Below are 21,003 nucleotides of genomic sequence, written 5' to 3'. Positions count from 1 at the left end.
AAAGCAGAACCAATGCGATATATGAAAGCTTTAGCAGTATGTGGTAATTTGTGGTTATTAAAGAGCGATTTGGTGTTTATGAAGATATAGTGATAACTAGTGAGAATGGGAGTTGCGATAGTTTGGCCAAGTTAAGATGAAGAAGCAATCTGGCTCGACTGCACAAATTTCTTTCTTTCTCCGACACATCTTACTTTACACCGAGCTATCTTTCCGAGTTGATACCAAATCAGCAACCAACAAAATCCCCTTACAAACACTCTCGTTACGCCCTGATACACTTGCATAGACGGCGGCGATAATGTACCATCGTGTGACGTACAAACTCGTTAAAACGTAACAATGCTCCGATACGTAACCCATGTACAGAAATAAAACATCCGTGGGCGGTCTAGCCTTTACTGAGCATCATAATACAATCCGCCAAAAAGTGAAACCTAAACAATGGGGCGCAGATCGACATCTGTTTCGCGAAGTCGTGACGAGGCACCGTTCAGTCGTTTGTAAGCAATACCCATGAGAACTACTCTAATTACAAAATAACATAATGGTTATCTAACGTGACATTTCGGCTTTTGGCTCGCCAGCAATCCCAATATTAATAATACGGATAAGAGACAGGTCGACTGCTTTCGATCTTTGAACCTTAAGTTGGAAGCCGCAGGGTAGATTCATTCTCATATTAGTAGGCGTTATTAGCGCGTGTGGGTGTTGTTGATATATGTGTGAAGCAGGTATAGGTGTGATGGTATCACTAATCTAACGAACGAACAAGCACAACGCGAAAACTACCGATGCTGGAATTATATCTATTATTATTATAATTATTATATTATTTGACGACCTGTATAGCCGGGTGGTTAGCGATCCTACCTACTAAGCTAGAGGTCCCGGGTTCGAATCCCGGTAGGTGCAAGCATTTATATGATGAATATGGATGTTTGTTTCCGAGTCATGGATGTTTAAAATGTATTTATGTATGATTATATGTATGTTTATATGAATTTATGTATTTTTAAGTAAGTATATTTTATTAAATATATCGTTGTCTTATAACCCATAACACAGGCTATATATGCTTAACTTGGAGCAAGATAATTTGTGTAAAAAGTGTGTCAATATTATTATTATATCTATATCGAGTGTCTTTGAGAAGTTTTAAAAAATGGACGAAAGAGAACTTTACTAAATTTAAGCCCTAGAAAATTCATGGATTATATCATCATATCATCTGTGTTATATGATATTACTCCCCTCAGTATCGAACTACTGCGAAAATTTTGAACGACTGCCAGTATCGCGGTAACCTGGAAGTAAAAGCTAAATTAGCTTCGAAGAATCTGAGCGTAATCAATAGAGCGAGACAATACTTCAAGCTGGCCCACATTACATCGCTCTATGAGGCGAAAATCTAGTCTAACCAGTAACATATTTTTTCCCTTTGGACATGACTAAAGAATTTGCACCGAGATTTCAATAGAAAATATTCACCACGTAACTCAAAGCTCACACCAGAAAATGATTCTTATTATAAGAAATTTCAACACTCCATTATTGATGCAGCAATTACAAACTGCAATTTTAACTACATATTGGTAAACTTAATGCCCGCGTTGATTGCCGATATAAATTATTTATATACAGGTTTTCCGCAGTAAAACCTAACGGGCTAATGTAACATGGGCTAGCTCAGGTGTCGACCCAGAAATAGCCCTGTAACTCTCTGATAACATATTATTACAAATATAACGCGCTATGAAATTGTTTATTGTTGCATTATAATATTAATTATAAGATTAATACTTAAAGGCATCGCATGATTCTTATGTTAGAGACATATTAATTTACATTATGTATTCCATACCTTAAGTGAAGATTTATATCAGTTAACTCCTACCGAATATCAAGAACTTAGTTCAAAATATATAATAGAAATAAAAAATGGTACAAACATACAATACCACCACCTTTAGAGCTGCGATTACTGCTGTCACTTGTATAGACAGCACCCGTTTACGAGCAGATATTTAGTGCAATGAGACCACACGACACGCGACTGTAGAAAAAATAGCATTTTTGCGAGCCATTGATCCCTATACAATTCCCCCAAATATATATTTTATAATGATACCCCTGTATGACGTATCTACGATATCACATAAGAATATTTCCTTCAAAGATTAAAATATATTTTCAGCATATTTTCTCTTTTCCTCCTATTTTGTATTAACAAAAGTGAAATTATTGTATTGCATTCATCTTTATAATAAATACGCCACAAAACGCAATTTCTCTCATTCCTCAAATCAAAATTTCACGATTCTATGACACAGAAACTTCTAAGACCTTATAAATAATACAAACCAACTTACGAAAAATACATCAATCACGGCATTATTGGCAGTTTGTGTGCACTAATTTGTTACGTCGTTGCATTTTCACATTCCAAATGGATAACTGTACACAATGTATGTGCCAAGCCTTTAATCTCCGTCCTGCAACTAAACCATGTTGCCACAATAATCCAGTTTCACTGCTGCCTACATAAATCACTTAAATGCTGACTACGCCAAACAGAGACAGATCAATGATAGGAGATATGTAATGGCTTTTGAGTAATTATCCTTAAGTCGCAAATAATCTACATTATATTACAAAGTCACGTTCTTTAATATTTTTTTTATTAAGATGTTTAAAATGTAGAATCAGATTTTATCCCTATAAAACGTAAAAAAAAGTCATAATTGTCAAGAAAAAAAACTAGCCAAATGCTCTTCCAAAAATAAACAATTTTTTTTATGAACACGTGGAATAAAAAAGCACCCAGCATTGAACCTTGTGGTACACCTATTTTCATTATAGCTCCTAATTAATATTCATTAGAATTATTTACTACTAATTATAAGTACTAGTCTCGAAATCGACGTCTTTTATTGAGCTTTCTAGCACTATCCGTACCGAAGCTATCGAAATACAACGAAACACTTCTAGATGAAAGGTATATAGTTCGATGTTGATAGTGCCTGTTTACGACAAGAAAGAAATACAAATATATGATTATTAATTAATTAAATTAATTAAAATCAGTTTGTTTTTATTATTCAGGAATAGTAAAAACTCTCTTTTCCACTTTAATAGAATTGTGACCAAATGAACAGATGTGAAACTAATAATCGTAATCAGTTAAGAAGCTCTATGGATTGTTTCGTGTTTTTTATCATATGGCATCTATGAGGTATTGTTTATAGGTGCATAGTTTATTCAACAGAGGGGTCGCAACCTTCATCGGACAGTAAACAACTATTCAGAAAGCATTCAACGTTAGGAAAATTTCAATTATTGTCGACATAAGACTGCATCTTAACATAAAATGAATACCGATGTTTAAGCATCGCCTATTTGGAAATTCTAGGATTTCAAGGTTTTCCACTTGAATAATTGAAAACATCATTGAACACTGGAGCGTCGGTGATCTCCTAACATATTATGATAAAACCTCAATTTGTTATGTGCTAAAGATTGTATATAGTAAGGTCTGTTATTTATATTCGAAAGAGAGACATGTGAAGTCAATTTCCTAATATGTATTATTGGGGTTGAACAGGTTATCAACTGTAAAGTAGATTCTGTAGATGAAGCCACAACCTGACAGTTGAACAAGACATACCAAAACTTAAGACCCATGCGTACTCGAACGGATGGCTCACTTGAAAATAGTGCTCGGACATCCCACATCGTTCATAATTTTGGTTACAAATTTAACAATTTGTATGTTTTTGATATCACTTTAAAAATAACAAATTGTATAGTAAGGTCATCATTAACGCCTACGACAAACATTTTTAATTGCGATACTACGGTAAGATAAGACTAGAAAGCTTCCAAAGGGCACATAAATCCAGTGGATTATAATTATTTGACAGAAGGACAGTTTCACTGGTCATTACTTGTGATTTGTACAAAACATACACCTACGGTCCACTTTCCCTCTCATGTTCATTCAATGCGCTTTCTACTATCAATCTCAAGCCTTTTAGGCTAAGTCCCATAATCATTTAATGATTATGGAGTCCGCTCAATAAAAGTGCTCAGCAGGTGTTCAAAATTTTGGCCACCTAGGTACTACATAGAAAAATTAACTTTAAAAGTTATCTGATACTTTGGTGATTGAGTTCAACAGTCAGTGATCGAATCATACTGAGCAGCGACCTGGCCAAGAATGCTGAAAGTCAATTAATTAAATTACTTTTTAAGGGATTAAAACGTGTGCAATTATAGCTGTTTACAATAGGTTTTTGCGTAAAGGGTACAATGTCCCCACAAAAATGTGAGCCAGGAAAGATCACGAACGTTAAATGAATAATAATAAAAATGTATAAATTTACGAGCTTCTGTTGAAACGGTATTTGTGAGTGGATGAAGAAGCCGTAATGGAATAGAGAGACAACGGGTGGATACAGTAAGACAAGTAGGATATGAAAATCCATAATAGAATTAGAAATGCCAGCAACCCTAGGTATCACTTCCTGCCAAATCCGCGTGGTGTTACTTCCGGAAAGTCTCCTAACGTGAAAATTTTTAAAAATAGACTTGACAAACATTGGACACAAGTGCAGTGATATCCACGCATTACTTTAGGCTGCTAGTGTAAATAATAATAATAAAATCTACCTACCTTTCTGGGAGATAGACAAGATGATGACGATGGTACAGACACATTACATAGATGCACTTCTACATGATAGAGGACGAATATGAACGAACAGACTTTATTATTATTCCAAACGTTGCTTAAATAAACACAAAAGAAAATAAAAATTTAGTTGATGGGGTGTTATATTTCTCTAAAAAAAATAAAAGTACAAATCATCAAAAAGTAATAACAAATAATTGATATTCATAGAACTCGAAGCAGGGCCAATTAACGGTCTCCTTTGTAAGCCATTCAGGGTAAAAACACACAAAATATATTAAAAAATAGTATAGTTAGGTATGCTATCTATCTTGCTTGTCGATGGTAAGTTGTATTCCCAAAAAATAGAGATTGCAACGTACAAATTATAAGACGAGAAAGCTAAAAATGGATTATTAACAAGCAGCAACTTTACCTCCCGCAGTGCGACGCCAGATATGCTAACTATAGATTTGAGGTTAACTATATTATATAACAACACCGCCGCATATTAAACAAATTGCAATGGCACAGAACAAAAAAAAAGTGTGTGTGTACTTATGTGTGCACGCAAGAAGTTATACTTCTTTGGCCTTTCGAAGCTAAAATCATTAAAATGATTTATTCCTCGTGCTATTCAACGTTTTTAGAAAGAACCATTTTGTAAAAATGTTGCAAATATGGCTTTGACAATTAATTACTAATAATAATTACGGCTGTATGGGCTTGAACCCTTTTCCTGTCCTAATAATGAAAAAAGAAACCAATAAAAATAACAAATGACGAAATCGTGAGAAAATTTTAGGAAACAACCTGTTACTTTTGTGTTTCAGTGATGCGCGCGATCTTAAAATTTCACTCTCATAATTTTTTCATAACGCGCCTAAAAAAAGTATAACTTCAAAAATCCTCTTCAGGATGTCGTCCTCGAAACCGCCGTTTTTAAGCGAATACATTTACATATCAATATTTTCATTGAATGTATAAATATGACGGTTGGTTCCATTTCAGCCGGAAGATGTCCAATGCTGGACTAAGGACTCCCCCAAAGATCGCCATGACGATCGGTCTTGCGCTGCCCTCATCCAACCTACTCCGGCGATCTTGAACAGATCGTCGGTCCATCTTGTGGGGCCTACAAACACTACGTCTTGCGGTACGTGGTCGCCATTCGAGGACTTTACTGCCCCAACGGCCATCTCTCCGTCGAGCTATGTGCCCTGCCCACTGCCACTTCAGTCTCGCAACCATCATAACCAATCATTACGGTTGGTATATACAAGAAATTCAATTGCTACTCTTTTAAATCAATGAATAGTTTACAATAGTTGTAATATTATTTTTTTAACAAATTAGTTTGTAAGGTGCATCTAATATATGAATCGTGTTTTAGGATTAAAACGGGTGTAATTATTTTTGTTATGTTGTGGTTAAAATACCATAAATTGAAACTACGTTATATTGAATATGAAGTTGTAGAAGAAAACGCAATTGTGTTTTACCAGTTGACTAGACTAGTTTTTAAATAGGTTTTTATTGTTAATTAGTATTAACCATGCAAGGAAAACATTCCTTTTTTCTCCGTGCATCTATTTTAATCAAATATAGCCTAAATGTTGCTCCAGACTACGCTGTAGGTACTCGCGAGAGATTCGTGAGAGAAAAACTGCATCCTTTTTTTATGTGATCACTGCCACCCACATTCTGCTGCAACACCAGAGGAATCAGGACCGCCTTTGATATTTTAGAAAAAGAAAACTTAAAGGGCACAAACAAAACAAGACTACAGGGCACAAAGCAAAAGTCAGCCCGGGGCAAATTCTTATTCGGAAATATACGAAAAGGAAGTAAAAGCGAACATTTAAATCTGCATACTCGATAACTATGACCCGCATAGGCACCGGCGACCCTTTAAAGGAATGGTCTAGAAAGTTGGAGAATCGTGAGAGATGCTAGATTGCGACGTCCAAAATCACTAAGCATTTGTTGATTGTTGACAAGTTTATTGCGTATTATACAGGGCTCTTCCCGTCTTTTAATATTTAATGTATTTAATCTTAGATATAATACTAATAATATTGACACACTTTAACACAAATTATCTTGCCCCAAACTACGCATAGCCTACATAAATCATCATCATATAAATGAGTGCACCTACCGGGATTCGAACCCGGGACCTCTAGGGATAATCTATATTATCTTTTAATTTGTCGCCATTCGCTTCTTTTGCATTCTCGTGGATACCACTCCGTTATGATTTTTGTCCATTTCTCGCATTTGTCACGTAGCATGTCCCGCCCATTTTCACTTTAATGTTTAGCACACAGTTTTCTGGCTGAGTGGCTGGTCCAGAATGGATGAGAATGGTGAGAGAGAGAGAGAGAGAGAGAGAGAGACAAAGCTGGAAGTCTTATATTATTTTAATTATTTAATCTATATTATATAAGATTTACACCTATGTACTCATCACGATATCTCGGGAACCATATGGCGTAGAGATTGAAATTTGGCAGGAATATTCCTTTCGTCTAGTAGCATTTTGATTGTATGATAGTAGAATTCGTATTTAACAAAATAATACCCAACCAAAATTCGGGCGCTCGTGGTATCAAGTAGCAAAGTAGTTCATAGTAGGCCATCAGGCCGTCAAATTATAAGAAATGAAGTCGATTCACAATCTACTGTTTTATTATAATATCACTAGTGAAATTGCAATATCACGACTTTGATAATATACCTGCAACATACCTATATAAATATAACATTATATAATAGTTTAAAAAAACACGCTAAAAGCACAAAATTCTATTTGGTATTCGAAAATGTCCTTATATTAGATAAATCGGTTAAAGATAATGGTTGAAATTTAAAATTAACACCAATTTCTGCTTTATCGACGATAGATGAAAATTATATAAATTAACAAAAATCTTATTTTGTTTATTTTTGCAAATTGAAAAATGGAATAATTTTATCAAATTAATGCATTGTCATCGGTCCTCGATAATCCTACAAAGTTTGAACGAAATCTGGCCGTTTAAAGTGGGTCAAAATCGCGTCCAAATGAGTCGGTTACGAACAAACATACATACAGGTGAAGCTAATAAAAAGCGTGTAAAAAATAGACGTAGTAGGTTACGTCTATAAAATAATGCCGCAAAGATTGCGTAAACAGCCTCCATTATGGCAATGGTGGCCGCACTGTATCTCTTATCTCTACCAAATACAGTCGCCTATAAAACTCACAGCCATTTTTCAAGCTTATTCACCATTTATGGGGTCATATAATAGTAATTGCAACAAGAGTATACATTCTAAACGAATACCACTCTTATCTAATTGTTCTTTGTATTTTACACTAATTTAATTATAAAAAAAGCACTTGTGTGGTTTAATATCAGCATCATAGCGGAACGAAATAAGAATATAATGTAATTAAAAATCTTCGTCAGATGTGGGGTTCGAACTCACGCGCCCTCTTGATAACTAGAGCTTGAATCTGCCGTCTCAGGCATAGAGATAAATTACTACCTTCTACTGTCAGTAATTTGCTGACAATAATCTGAAGCTTTCCCAATATACTTATATATTGTATTGGGACGCGTGAATTGCAATTTCCATACAAAATTCTATCGCTGGTTAGCTATACGTCGTCCCATTGACAGACAGCATGTACGGATAAGGTGACTTACCGTCGATAAGTTTATTGGGACACAAAAGTCAACGCAAGTTACGATTTTTATCTCAAGTAGGCCACAACCGGAGATAAATGTGGCTGACTCAGTGTAATCTTTGATTTTGTTTTTATAGTCTTTTGACAACTGAAATTATGTTCAGCTTAAGCTAAAATAGCCCGATGCCTATGACTATGAAGTAGAATGTCAAGTTTGCGTTTTGTCACACTCAGCTGAGTTTTACTTAAGGAAACTCTGAGCAAAGTCTAAGTACGTTCTATATATCTCACCCCTAGAACACTCGGCCAAAATGACTTGAAAGCAGAAGGTATTTTACTTAAAATTATTACTCCTGAGCCGGCTGTAATGCGACATGCGATAAATGGACGAAACAATTAGAGGCGATCTAATAAAAGTTTCACTTTTATAAATAATTTAGTCCACTCTTATTCGAGAAAATCAAACATTACTGTGTTTCGGTCTGAAGGGCGCCGGTCGGTTTTTCAAGTATCCTGAGTGGCACTGCATTGTAATGGGCAAGGCGTATCAATTTCCATCAGCTGAATGTCCTGCTCGTCTTGTCCTTTATTTTCATAAAACTAAACTTTCGCATGCGTCGCCCCGCAGGCATTCGCTTGTATAAGAAATAAGAACTCAACCCTCCCTTACAATTGACATGCATTCAAAATCACCCCCAACTGACTTAGCCCTAATATCGAAATATTTATGAATCACAAACATGCAAACCTTTTACGTATGATGATAATCATAACAATGGACATTCACCAATTAATTAACGAAATTAAAGTCTTTTGTTTGTGAAACAACGCTCTGGTTTGAATAAAAAAAAACATGACGGTTTACGTAATAACGCAGTTCTTTCTTTTTCCCACAAAAAAATTAGATGTTAATTTTACATAATTAAAACCAGTTGCCAGTCAAATTCGGATATTCCTATATCGTAAGACTTTCACCCGCCTATTCGAATCAAATGAAACAAAAATATTTTTAGGTTAAAAAATTCATAGATAAGATATAAATAACATCTTATGCATTTTTTCGTGGGAATTCGTTTTCGTGATCCACTCTGTTGCAGTTCTCCGCCGGGTAGTTCTGCAGTATACTAACATTTGCAATTGCTAATCGCTTAGCGGCCGTTTTCAATAACCTATCTATTATTAGTTGAACTTACGGATACATTGCTGTCACCGTTTAAGAACAAGATCTTATCTATCCATAGTTATGTCCAATATAGTTATGGTCCAATGTTATTTGTTAATAGGATTTTGATATATCTCTAGTGAGTTAAACTAAGGATAGATAGGTTATTGAAAACGGCCGTTAATCATTAACATTCACAACAGCTCGAATTGTCAAGGACCCAGTGCTCTGTGAACGGCTAAATCACTTGGTGTGGCGTAGAGACGTCGCTTCATTGTGTGTCTTCTACCGCATTTATCATGGGGAGTGTTCCGAAGAGCTGTTTAACCTGATTCCTGCCGCCAAATTCCACCTTCGCACGACACGCCACAAGTTAGGAGATCATCTCCACCATCTGGATGTGTGGCGGTCCTACACAGTTCGGTTTTCAAGGAGCTTTCTTCCTCGTACTACAATGCTGTGGAATGAGCTTCCTTGTGCGGTGTTTTCGGGACGATACGACATGGGTACCTTCAATAAAAGCGTGTACACCTTCCTTAAAGGCCGGCAACGCTCTTGTGATTCCTCTGGTGTTGCAAGAGAATGTGGGCGGTGGTGATCACTTAACACCAGGTGACCCGTACGCTCGTTTGTCCTCCTATACAATAAAAAAAAATACGTTTATCTCTAAAATGCAACTTTAATCTGACACACGACTAGGCATCAGAAAAAACTGTTTTAAATCCGTTTATTCACCACCATTATTTAATGCGAAAACCCTACATTTTTAACATTCATTTGTTATCTGGCAGGCTACACTAAAGCAGAATAATTATTGCCTGTCCCCATTTCTCAGTTTTGATATATAAACACCAGAAGTGAATTTATCAGGGAAAGTATCCATTAACATACCGACGAATACAATTTCCATAGGCACAGAATAAAGAGTAATGAAGTAGGACAGAGAAGCGATGGATACTAACGAATATAACAGAGTATCACTTTGTTACACCTTATAAGGAAATAGCTACTTTAAATGCCCGACAATAAGCTTCATTTAACCTCGTACCCAGTTCGTAGCTGCGTAGGATTTATACCACATTGATATGATATTTGTGTATTTAGACACTTAGTACATAAGTACTGAGTACACTTGAATAATCAAGGATGACGCGTCCGACAAAGGTAGAATAGGCGCTAATTTCTCGTTCAGTTTTTGTTGGTCCTGTGTATTACAATTAATTCATTATTATGACAAAAAGAAAGAATGACGCATCAAATATATAAGGCAAGTGTGTGTAGGCAAGTCGGTCGCGGGAGACCTCGTAGAACATTCGTCGACCAAATTGGGGATGTTTTGAGAAAAGGAGAGGTCTGAAGCAACCGCAACCGGCGAGCATGTATGAAAAGAGTTATGAATGTAGAGGAAGCGCGTGAGGTTTGTAAGGATAGAAGCAAATGGCATTCTATTGTCTCTGCCTACCCCTACGGGAACAAGGCGTGAGTGTGTATGTATGTTTGTATGACAAAAACATTTCTAAGTTAGGTACACAAATTACCTAATTAGTGAGTTTATTCAATTAATACTATTAAAACCTATGCATGTACGAAAACTAAGTACCTCTAAAACGGAACGAATAGGTAAGTACCTGTGCAGGTATTTAATCAAATATTACATACTAGCTGGTGCACGCGACTTAGTCCGCGTACATATAAGGTTTATAAAATAAATAAGCAAGTTTGGAATTGAAGATTATCTCGAGTCCTATTCCAGTTCCGGTTTCCGTTTTCGATCCCATTCCCAACATATTATATGAATCTTATTTCGAGGAAGATTGTTATGGCAAACTAAACCTATGGTATAGTTATAGCTCATCGACGTGAATTTCAGTTTTTCACAAATGCCGCGGAAACCATTGACTTTATTCGGGATAAAATGTAACCCGTGTCTATCCCAAGCTCTAGTCTATCGCTGTACCAAATTTTATCAAAATCGTTTCGCTAGATCCGGCGTGAAGGCGAAACAAACATACATTCATATTTATATTATACTAGCTGACCCAGCAAACGTTGTATTGCCGATATTAAAATCGCGATATAAAAGTCACTGTTGATCGTAGATGGGTGAAAATTTGAAGTTTAAAAAAAAATGTCAAAAGAATTTAAAAAAAAATCTTGTGGACCACCCTTAACATTTAGGGGTATGAAAAATAGATTCTCAGACCTACTCAATATGCTAACAAAATTTCATGAGAATCGGTCAAGCCGTTTCGGAGGAGTACGGGAACGAACATTGTGACACGAGAATTTTATATATTAGAAGAAGTAGGGAAGTGGGGATTACATCGAATCAATCAACTAGCAGCTGCATTGAGCTTCACTGTCGTCTTCCGGTGTCATTAGGCAAGACAATATTCTTCCGCGTCATTATTGATTTTGTGACGTACCGATAGATTACAATATACAACCATCGTTTGTGAATGTAAGTTTGTTTGTTACGCTTTTACGTCGGAGCTACTGAACCGATTTTGATGATTTTTGGTACAGCGATAGACTAGAGCTTGGTAAAGGACATTGGCTACATTTTATCCCGCAAATATCCATGGTTCCCGCGGGATTTTTGAACTCCCATTGTGTACTATGGTGGTTGCAAGTTGATACCTATAAGGGTGTATAAGATACGGGGGTTGAAACATGTGATTTGTGAAATGTGTGATTATCAATAATCCTAATAGTTCTAGAAAATTCTAAAATGATCTAGAGATTTCTTGAATTATTCAGAAATGTAAGCACTTTTTCATTTTTTCAATTCTAAGCCTTTATTCTAATCTAATCTAAAGTATAAATGTAAGTTGTACATAACTATACAATCAAAAATGACCCAGCAAAGCGCGTGAATGTGCCGCAATTATCTATTCTCTTCTATTGTAGTTTGGTTATGGCAAATTATCCAGACGGTTTCCTGTAGAAAGAAAATACATAGAGAGATACCATAGACAACAGACGCATTGTCATATGAGAGGCTAATCTAATGACAGTTGTCTCTTGCGCCGCTGAGTAATAAAAAATTGTCACCGAGCAACACAGTTCGCACGCAAATCTCAATATACGCATATCATATTAGTAAATTGATACTTCATCAGTGATCAACGATCTAATCGTCTCGCATTAAGTTCTCGGTGTAACGCCACATATAAATACTTCTCCTACACACGCCGAGAGTAATTAACACTCGCCTTACTTAGCACCAGGAGTTCCTAGAGGATTTGCGGGGGCCCCTAGCTGCAGACCATCTCTCCTCGGAATCTCAGGTAGGTCGGCCTACTATTTAGCCATAACTGATTTTGCAATTTTAATAATATAATATGTTTTTCTACGAACAGTGGGTATTCACAGCTAGTATACATATAATACCGATGTGTTCGTGTGTAACAATCCCATAAAATCCCAATATATAAAAATCCCAAGACTATACGACAACGCACAAATATAAATAAGCAAATCCATCAACGCACACTTTGAAGATAAAACGATACACGGAAGTACAATGTCCTTAACAGAAGTCAGAACAAAGGACGGGAAGGAATACAGAAGCGACGGTCATAAAAGTTACCAATTAGGAAAGTACAGGATTTGTTTTGATGATCGCTGACGTCAGATATTCTCTTCACTTATAGAAAAACGGGTAACGGGTAACAGGGGCGTGCATATCATATAGGCAATGCCTAACTCGTTATGAACCTAATTAAATTTAGTGTTAAAGTGAAATTAGCTTCGTTTGGTTTTGTTATTTTAATACCAAACTTCTATTGAACACCCATTGGTAACTGATACCATCTGCCCAATGTGTCAAGTGTCACTTCTCTTCCCTAAGATTCGTAGGGAATCGTAACCGATTTTGATTGACAAGTCGGAAACAGTCAGCCACGCTTCGCAATACTTTTACTACTACCGCTTCCGAAACAAATGGCGCTCTAAGAGAGAAGATGCGGCGCAAGAAACTCTCCCAGTATTCTTATTTTTGCGATCCTTTTAATGAAATATACAATACTGTACTATCATTGTTATTGCTATAAAATAATCATAATCTAGTCCCTTACCCTTAAAGCTATTATATATCTTACGGTAAATAGTGGTAATTGGTCTTAGTATTCAATTTTACAATAAAATACCAGACAGTTTACCCACGGAGAACAAATAAAATAAATATATTAAAGCTGCTTCGACAAAGGAGACTTACTATTGTATATTAACTAGCAAGATAGAATTATATTTAAGAGGATGAAATGCTTGGTTCTTGTCTGATTCTTGCCACCTAAAACTTGCAAGTACAGCATTAAGTAGGCTAACTCAATTAGGCGCCTAATTTGTTAATATGATTTAAAAGATGGACTAGGAGTTTCTTATCAGTTCTTCTCTCCATGTCAAAGCCTTTTACGAACTGATGTATCTTATACGTTTATCAAGTGTTTTTGCAATATATATTATGTTATTTTAAAACTCCATGGTAAATAAGTATACTTCTATTCTATTACCTTATACCTTTAAACGAGCAATTCTTGTATATATAATGTGAATCTCGGAAACGGCTCCAACGATTTTAATGAAATTTAGTATACGGGTAGTTTCGGAGGCGAATTAGATATATAAAATATCGATCTAGCTAGTTTTCAATTTTGAAAAATGTAGTTTTATCCGTGTTTTAATGAGAAACAGCTACAATAACATAAGAATACAAAGGTAAATTTCGCCAAGACTATAATAGCTCAAATGGGACATTGGGTGATCCGGTAAGCAGAAGACCCCGGTTCGAATCCAGATGTTATATATTAGTTTATTTTTTGTTCAAGTTTTGTACATTCTTAAAAATCCGAGGGAGGCGCGGTCGTCCGAATATCATCGTCGTTAACGTAAGAAAATAACTACCATGATTCTTCTATTCTGTGTGGTTCTAAACGCCGTCAGAACAGTTCAACAAACTATTACCATAGACAATAGAATGATATTTCAACTAGTAATATAGGGCAGAAACTCCTTAGACGCCATTTACTAGCGCCATGCGGTGATGCGTAGCAATCGGTAATAATCAATCTGCGTTTAGTTAAGATCGACAACCGTTAGGTTACCATGGAAATTTATTATGAAACTATTATGTTTTCCCATTTATTGCCATGGTTGAGTAACAGTACAGTGATTAACTAATTAATAACAACGAAATAAAACTCGATTCTCTTGCGCTATTATCAGAATCGACAAAAAACTTAATGTTATTTAGATTTAGTAATATTTAAAATTGAAACTTAAAATAAAACTCTGTGCAAGTCAAATTTATTCTCAGACTCTGATATTAAAAATAGTTTGCATATAAATGTCAGAATACTTAACAACTACCGTTTAAAAATAGTCTAATAGATTATGATTGCGATTTCTTAAATAACATTACATACGGTGGTAATAACATTACATTTTTGGTGGTACATAATATATTTTTTTTAGTTTTTCATTCTCTTATTTTAGAAGTTACGGGGGGGGGGGGGGCACGTTTTACCACTTTGGAAGTGTCTCTCGCGTAAACTATACAGTTTAGAAAAAAATGATGAAAAAAATTGAGAAACCTCAATATAATTTTTGAAGACCAATCCATAGATACTCCACTCGTATTGATTTGATGAAAATAAAATTTTTGAGTATCAGTTCAAAGTATAGGGAACCCCCAAAGTTTAAGGTTTTTTTCTATTTTTGTGTGAAAATGTTACTGCGGTTCACAGAATACTACTACTTACCAAGTTTGAACACTATAGTTCTCATAAAAAAGTGGTTGTGACATACACGGACATTTGGCTACGGAACCCTAAAAACGTATGACGTAAGGTACACAGTCTCAGAGTGTTTCATTGTTTTTATATCGTCGTAAATTGTACCTATTTACCTGCCTTCCGCTTTCTCAAGCGCGGGCTGCAGAGTATGTACAATCGTCGTTATGGTTTCCTGCTGTAAAATTTATTTTATAAAGATATAGTTACTCTATAATGTATAATTATTACTACATAATTAATTATAAGTAAGAAGACATAAAATTCGGGAAGCTCCGTTAAATCTTCTCGTCCCAAATACCGCAGTATCTGAAGGCAAAGCATGTCAACCCGTGTGTGTTGCCATGTTTACGGTACGCAGACATCGTCGCTAACTATGGGCCTGATGAGAAAGCTCATGGTTGCTCAGAGGGCAATAGAGAGGACTATGCTCGGAGTTTCCCTGCGAGATCTAATTAGAAAAAAGGAGATCCGTAGGAGAAAGAAAGTCACCGACATAGCCCAAATTATTGCGAAACTGAAGTGGCCGTGGGCAATGCATATAGTTCAACGGACAGATGGCCGGTGCGGAAGAAAAGTCCTCGAATGGCCACCAAGTACCGGAAGAACCAGGGATGATAGGAGATCTTTGAGGGAGACCTTTGTCCAGCAGTGGACGTCTTCCAGCTGATGATGATAATAAAAGTATAATACGGCCTGCTAGATTATCTCTTTGCTCTTGTAAGCTATTGGAAAAACAAAATGTTTGGTCTGGTCCGTATTCGTTACTGCCAGTAATAAGTTATCGGCTACAGTATTACCGAATCGATACGACTTAGAAAATACTTCCTCCTTACATCCGGCAATGTATTTCTTGACCTCACAAAGGCTAACGTTTATGTTACAAAAAACACTATTATTATAATGTATCTTAATATGATACGTCCTGTACGTATCGAGTCTTAAGTACACAGAAAATTTTTTAGGCTGTCTAAATATTCACGGATTATCGTACGCCGACCTTTCATGTCCACGTGTTTCATGAGTGGGTGACTTACGCTACGCATACACGAATACCAATGTTGTTGGACGATGGTGGACAGTACAATCCGTACGAGTAACTCCGACGTGAGTATCGCTTGTGCCGACATTGGACGTTGCCGCTATTCTGTTGTTGACTGTGTTGCGACGAGTTTTTAAAATGGAGGAATTCGAAAAAAATGTATAATTTAGAAAATTTCTACCGCAATTAAATTCGCGAAGTCGTCACGTGCTAATGAAATATTTCTGCACACAAATCTGCTGGGTGAATGCGACCACCTTTGTGCAGAATTAAAATTACAACCCATCAAGTACTTCGAGTATCTCAGATTGTGTTTTAATAAATACAATTAATATGCACTGTAGTCTGTAGGCGCCTGCAGACTGGCGAGAAATCCCAACAAGTTCGGACTCGACGGTACATCATTTTTTAAAGTGAAACTTCTTTAGAATCGTCGTGATTTACAACTCGATGAAACGGAAAAGCGAGACGATAGAGGCCGCGCCGTTACCAGCTATTTACAGCCACCGCGCAAAATTATGATTTCAACATTACGGATATCGTATCCGAGGTTCTCGAAGGTGCAGAGCACGAATTTTCGATCGATTTTTAAATCCAAGATGGCCGCCGCGTAAAATTATATTTCAACAATATGGATATTGTATCCGAGGTTCTCAAGGGTGCAGAGAACGAATTTGGGATCAATTTTTAAATCAAAGATGAGCGCTGCGCAAAGCAATGTAATACTTGGTCAAATACTTTGGTAAAATATACTTACATTTATTATTTAGAGATTACTTGATTTCAGACAAATGTAAGTGACATTTTCAGCATACCTATATTGTTATAATTTTGAATGTATGCTGTTTATGTAAAAATCAATAAAAAAATTAAGCAGTACACTTAGTAACATTTAGCAATGAATCCCTAATAATAATTTAATATAGTTGCCGATCAAGTGATGTAAGACTATATATGTATAAGTCTGCCTGCCGAGCAACTTGTTGGTTTGACCTTAGCTGAAAACATAGTATTAGTAATGAACTCTTATGGAGCAACAAACCATCAATCTCAAATGTAATTATTTGAATTATAGATTACTAAAAATGGCTTCATTTAAAAAGTCTTCAGATAAAAGATCAATATTGGTACTGTATTAGGTTCATATTTTTTTTTAAATAAATGAAGTGTCCATTATAATAATTGATAGTATATTAGGTACTTATTTATTTTTATATTCTCTCATAATAACATTCTCCTTTACCCATATTCTCCTTAATACTGCTCAAACCTATTGACAATTTCATGCAAGTGTTTATTCTCCTCCAACAACTTGAAGTTTTCTGTATGTAATAGACAAAGATCACTTTTTTTTTTTTTTTTATTACCTCCCAACTTAAATTTTTCTGTAGTCCCTTTCTTTAAGAAGCTGTTGTCATTCAAAATTAAAAACTACTGATGGGAAAGGTACTACAGTAAGTAGACTATTATATAAACAAAACAATAGTACAAAATAACACTGTTGAGTATGATTATAAACTGAAACTTATAATATATTTTACGAAATTAATCAGAAATTAACAGTGAATTAAATAATATAATAATTAATTGTAATAAGATTAATTGGGAGAAGTTCAATTTCAATGTATGGCTTAGGGTTGCACAGCAGAAAATAATTAGGTTGAGGAAAATTACTTTTTGCATATAGCATGTAAAAAATTGTTATATCTTTTCTTTGTTCAAGTACTAACTGTAATTTGTAGAGCTGGCTGATTTTGATTTAAAAGGTTATAATATCTCAAAAAGATAAAAAAAAATAGTTATATGTTGTTTCATCCTATTTCTCATATACATTTTCATCAAAACAGCTGCAAAAATACATATATGTGACTTTATGGACCAAATGCAGTATAAGTGTCATTAACAGTAGCACAAAGCTGTTTTAAGGGTTTCTAAATTGAGGAATTATGATATCAAAATTTATGATAATAAAAGACGAGACGAGCAGGACATTCAGCTGATTGTATTTGATATGCCCTGCCCCATTACAATGCAGTGCCAGGACTCAGGATTCTTGAAAAACCCAAAAATTCTGTGTGGCACTACAATTACGCTCATCACCTTGAGCCATAAGATGTTACGTCTCATTTGCCCATTCATTTCACTAGCTATGGGGCCCTTATGACGGAAATACAATAATGTTCACACATAACTGGTTCGTGGCAGACATAAATGCTGTTGTGGTACCCATAATCTAGCCGGCATCCTGTGCAAAGGAGCCTCCCACTTGTCTAGATAAAATGGGCTCAGAGTTGCTTTAGAAAGTGTATGCAATGTTTTGACCACATATCCCAGATATCACTAGGTGTCTCTATCATCAATCGTAATTTCAATGAATATTATTCTTATCAGAAAACGTGTGTGTGAAAAGTGTCATCCTTTAGTTCACTGCTGAGCATTACTGCATTTACCTTAAGTTTGTGTTGGCAACTTTAAGAAACAATATGATTTCAAATTGTTCAATAGGTATACCATGGTCCTAGTTTTGTCCACACTACAGTTGTACTAATGCATAAATTTAATATTTACTAAATGTAAATAAATATCTGACAATGATTTAACTTGACCAGTAAGATATACTAATATGTTCCTATAAGGATATATTAAAGTTAGCCTATAAAACTCAATAGAATTTAAGAAGGTAACTTTAATATTTGTAAATGAATATTTTAAGAATTAAGGTAATTGCTTGCTAATTACTTTGTTGATCAGAATAACACGCAAATCAATAACACAAGGTTATAAAAACTACTCAGAAGTTATACTAAGGGATATGTTCTTTGTAATAATAAGCAAATCTAGCTAGTAGAATGATCTTCAAAGGAAGAACGATTTCATTTATAAAACAATAATAAATCAAAACAACTTACCCGGCGACAGGTGCACAAAATGCAATTAGAATGCACTGTAGTACGAACTGCACACGAAACACTATAATCTATTGAATACTTAATAACAATTGTTCATCTTATATCTATTTTATACACTACTCTTAACGTTGTAAGTATACCTCAAAACTAATAAACCATTTTAAGTTAATAAATTACCATTTTTACAATAAAACCGATTGCTCATCTTTCTGTTTACTTCTTTTCAACTCCCAACTCCATGCATTATGTTGTCAGTGTTGATTTATGGCACTTAAACTTTTTTTTTGGAATTTAATGACCTGGTAACTAAGACTCTTTAGTTTAGTCCTCTATTGTTTTCTTCTTTTCTTTTAATTATTGCTACAATATGATATACATACAATAATCATTAAATTAAACATACATTTATGATAAAAAATTCTACGATTCACTCCAATAAAATATATATTTCACTATAATCTGATTTCATCATTTAATTCAGAGATAAAACGGTCGAACGAAAATGTTTTACAAACATTGCCACAATGCGAAGTACTTATATGATTGTTTATGTGCATGTTGCAGCATTGGAACACCAACAAGGCAACTAATATGGTTAAACTGGTAAATGTGAAGTCGCGGGTAACAGCTAAGTAGTAATGTATTGTAAATTGGTGTATGGTCCAAGGTTACTGTACGAAACAAAATGTTCCATCTAACGATTGCAAAATGCATGCGCCCGATTCTGCTGGAATATTCCGCCCAGGCAACACATTACTCCATACTTAAAACACGCCAATATACTTAACATGGAAGGTCGGAGGTCTCTGCATTTAGCAACGTTGCTTTTCGGTATCATACACACTAAAGTACCCCTTTACTTGTATAAGAAACTTGAATGGCTAGGGCAACGGAGTGCTAATAATATAGAGACCAGATCTGCCTCGCAGATATTAGCGGTGCCCCGGCATCATTCAACAGCGTTCAGGGGTAGTTTTCGATACAGTGCTACTAAGTGCTGGAATAATTTACCGCCACCATTAAGACTATTAAAAAATGTCAAAAATTTTAGATTGAAATATAAAAAAACTATTTTAGAATCATTATATATAATAATTATCCTTGATGTGCAATGTATCTTATAAATTAACACAATTCTGTATTTCTATCATTATTTAATGTTCACCAATATATTTATATCTCATTTATAGTACCTAATGCCACCTTTATTATATTATATACAGTTAGGTACGTACAGATTATAGTATGATTTAATATTTATTATTATTACAATTATTTATTTATTTTTATTTTATTACACTACTTACTTTGATACCTACGCAAATTAATTTGCAATGGGAAGACTAAAGGAACTTTCTACTTCAAATGTCACGAGGGGCTGCTGAAAACCAGTGTTGTGTTGGTGTCTTCTACACTGACACAACAATATACTGAGTCAGCTCCTTTTAGCAGGGAATCACGCTCACACTGTTAATTTTATTTATTTTTAATTTGTTATAATATTTGTTACGTTATTTAATTTAGTATTTTAAGATTTTAATTAATATTGTAAATTATTGTTTTTTGTGTGAGTGTTTTTTATTGCTAATAAAGTGTGTTCTATTTCTATTTGTATAAATGTATCACTTTTCTTATACAACTAATTAATACAATTATATCTACAACTAATTTATACAATTTAATCAAAATATTATTATATTTCGATTCTTCTCGAAGTCAAAAGCGTCTGAGACAGTTTGGCCGATCTTTA

At 35.0% G+C, this 21,003-nt stretch overlaps 1 protein-coding gene across 1 annotated transcript in view; it reads right to left on the bottom strand.

Annotated features, from left to right (window-relative positions):
- The window catches only part of LOC126971620 (uncharacterized), a 318,228-nt gene extending 298,781 nt beyond the window's left edge, over nucleotides 1–19,447 (bottom strand). The window contains exon 1 of the mRNA XM_050817982.1: nucleotides 19,431–19,447. The gene's annotated coding sequence lies outside the window, so the exon portion shown is untranslated. The remainder of the gene's footprint in view (nucleotides 1–19,430) is intronic.
- Between the last annotated feature and the right edge of the window lie 1,556 nt (nucleotides 19,448–21,003).

This window comes from Leptidea sinapis, chromosome 2 (assembly GCF_905404315.1).
Source record: "Leptidea sinapis chromosome 2, ilLepSina1.1, whole genome shotgun sequence".
Classification (NCBI taxonomy): domain Eukaryota; kingdom Metazoa; phylum Arthropoda; class Insecta; order Lepidoptera; family Pieridae; genus Leptidea; species Leptidea sinapis.
The sequence above is the reverse complement of the archived record's forward strand: the minus strand, read 5'-3'. Positions and strand labels throughout refer to the sequence as shown.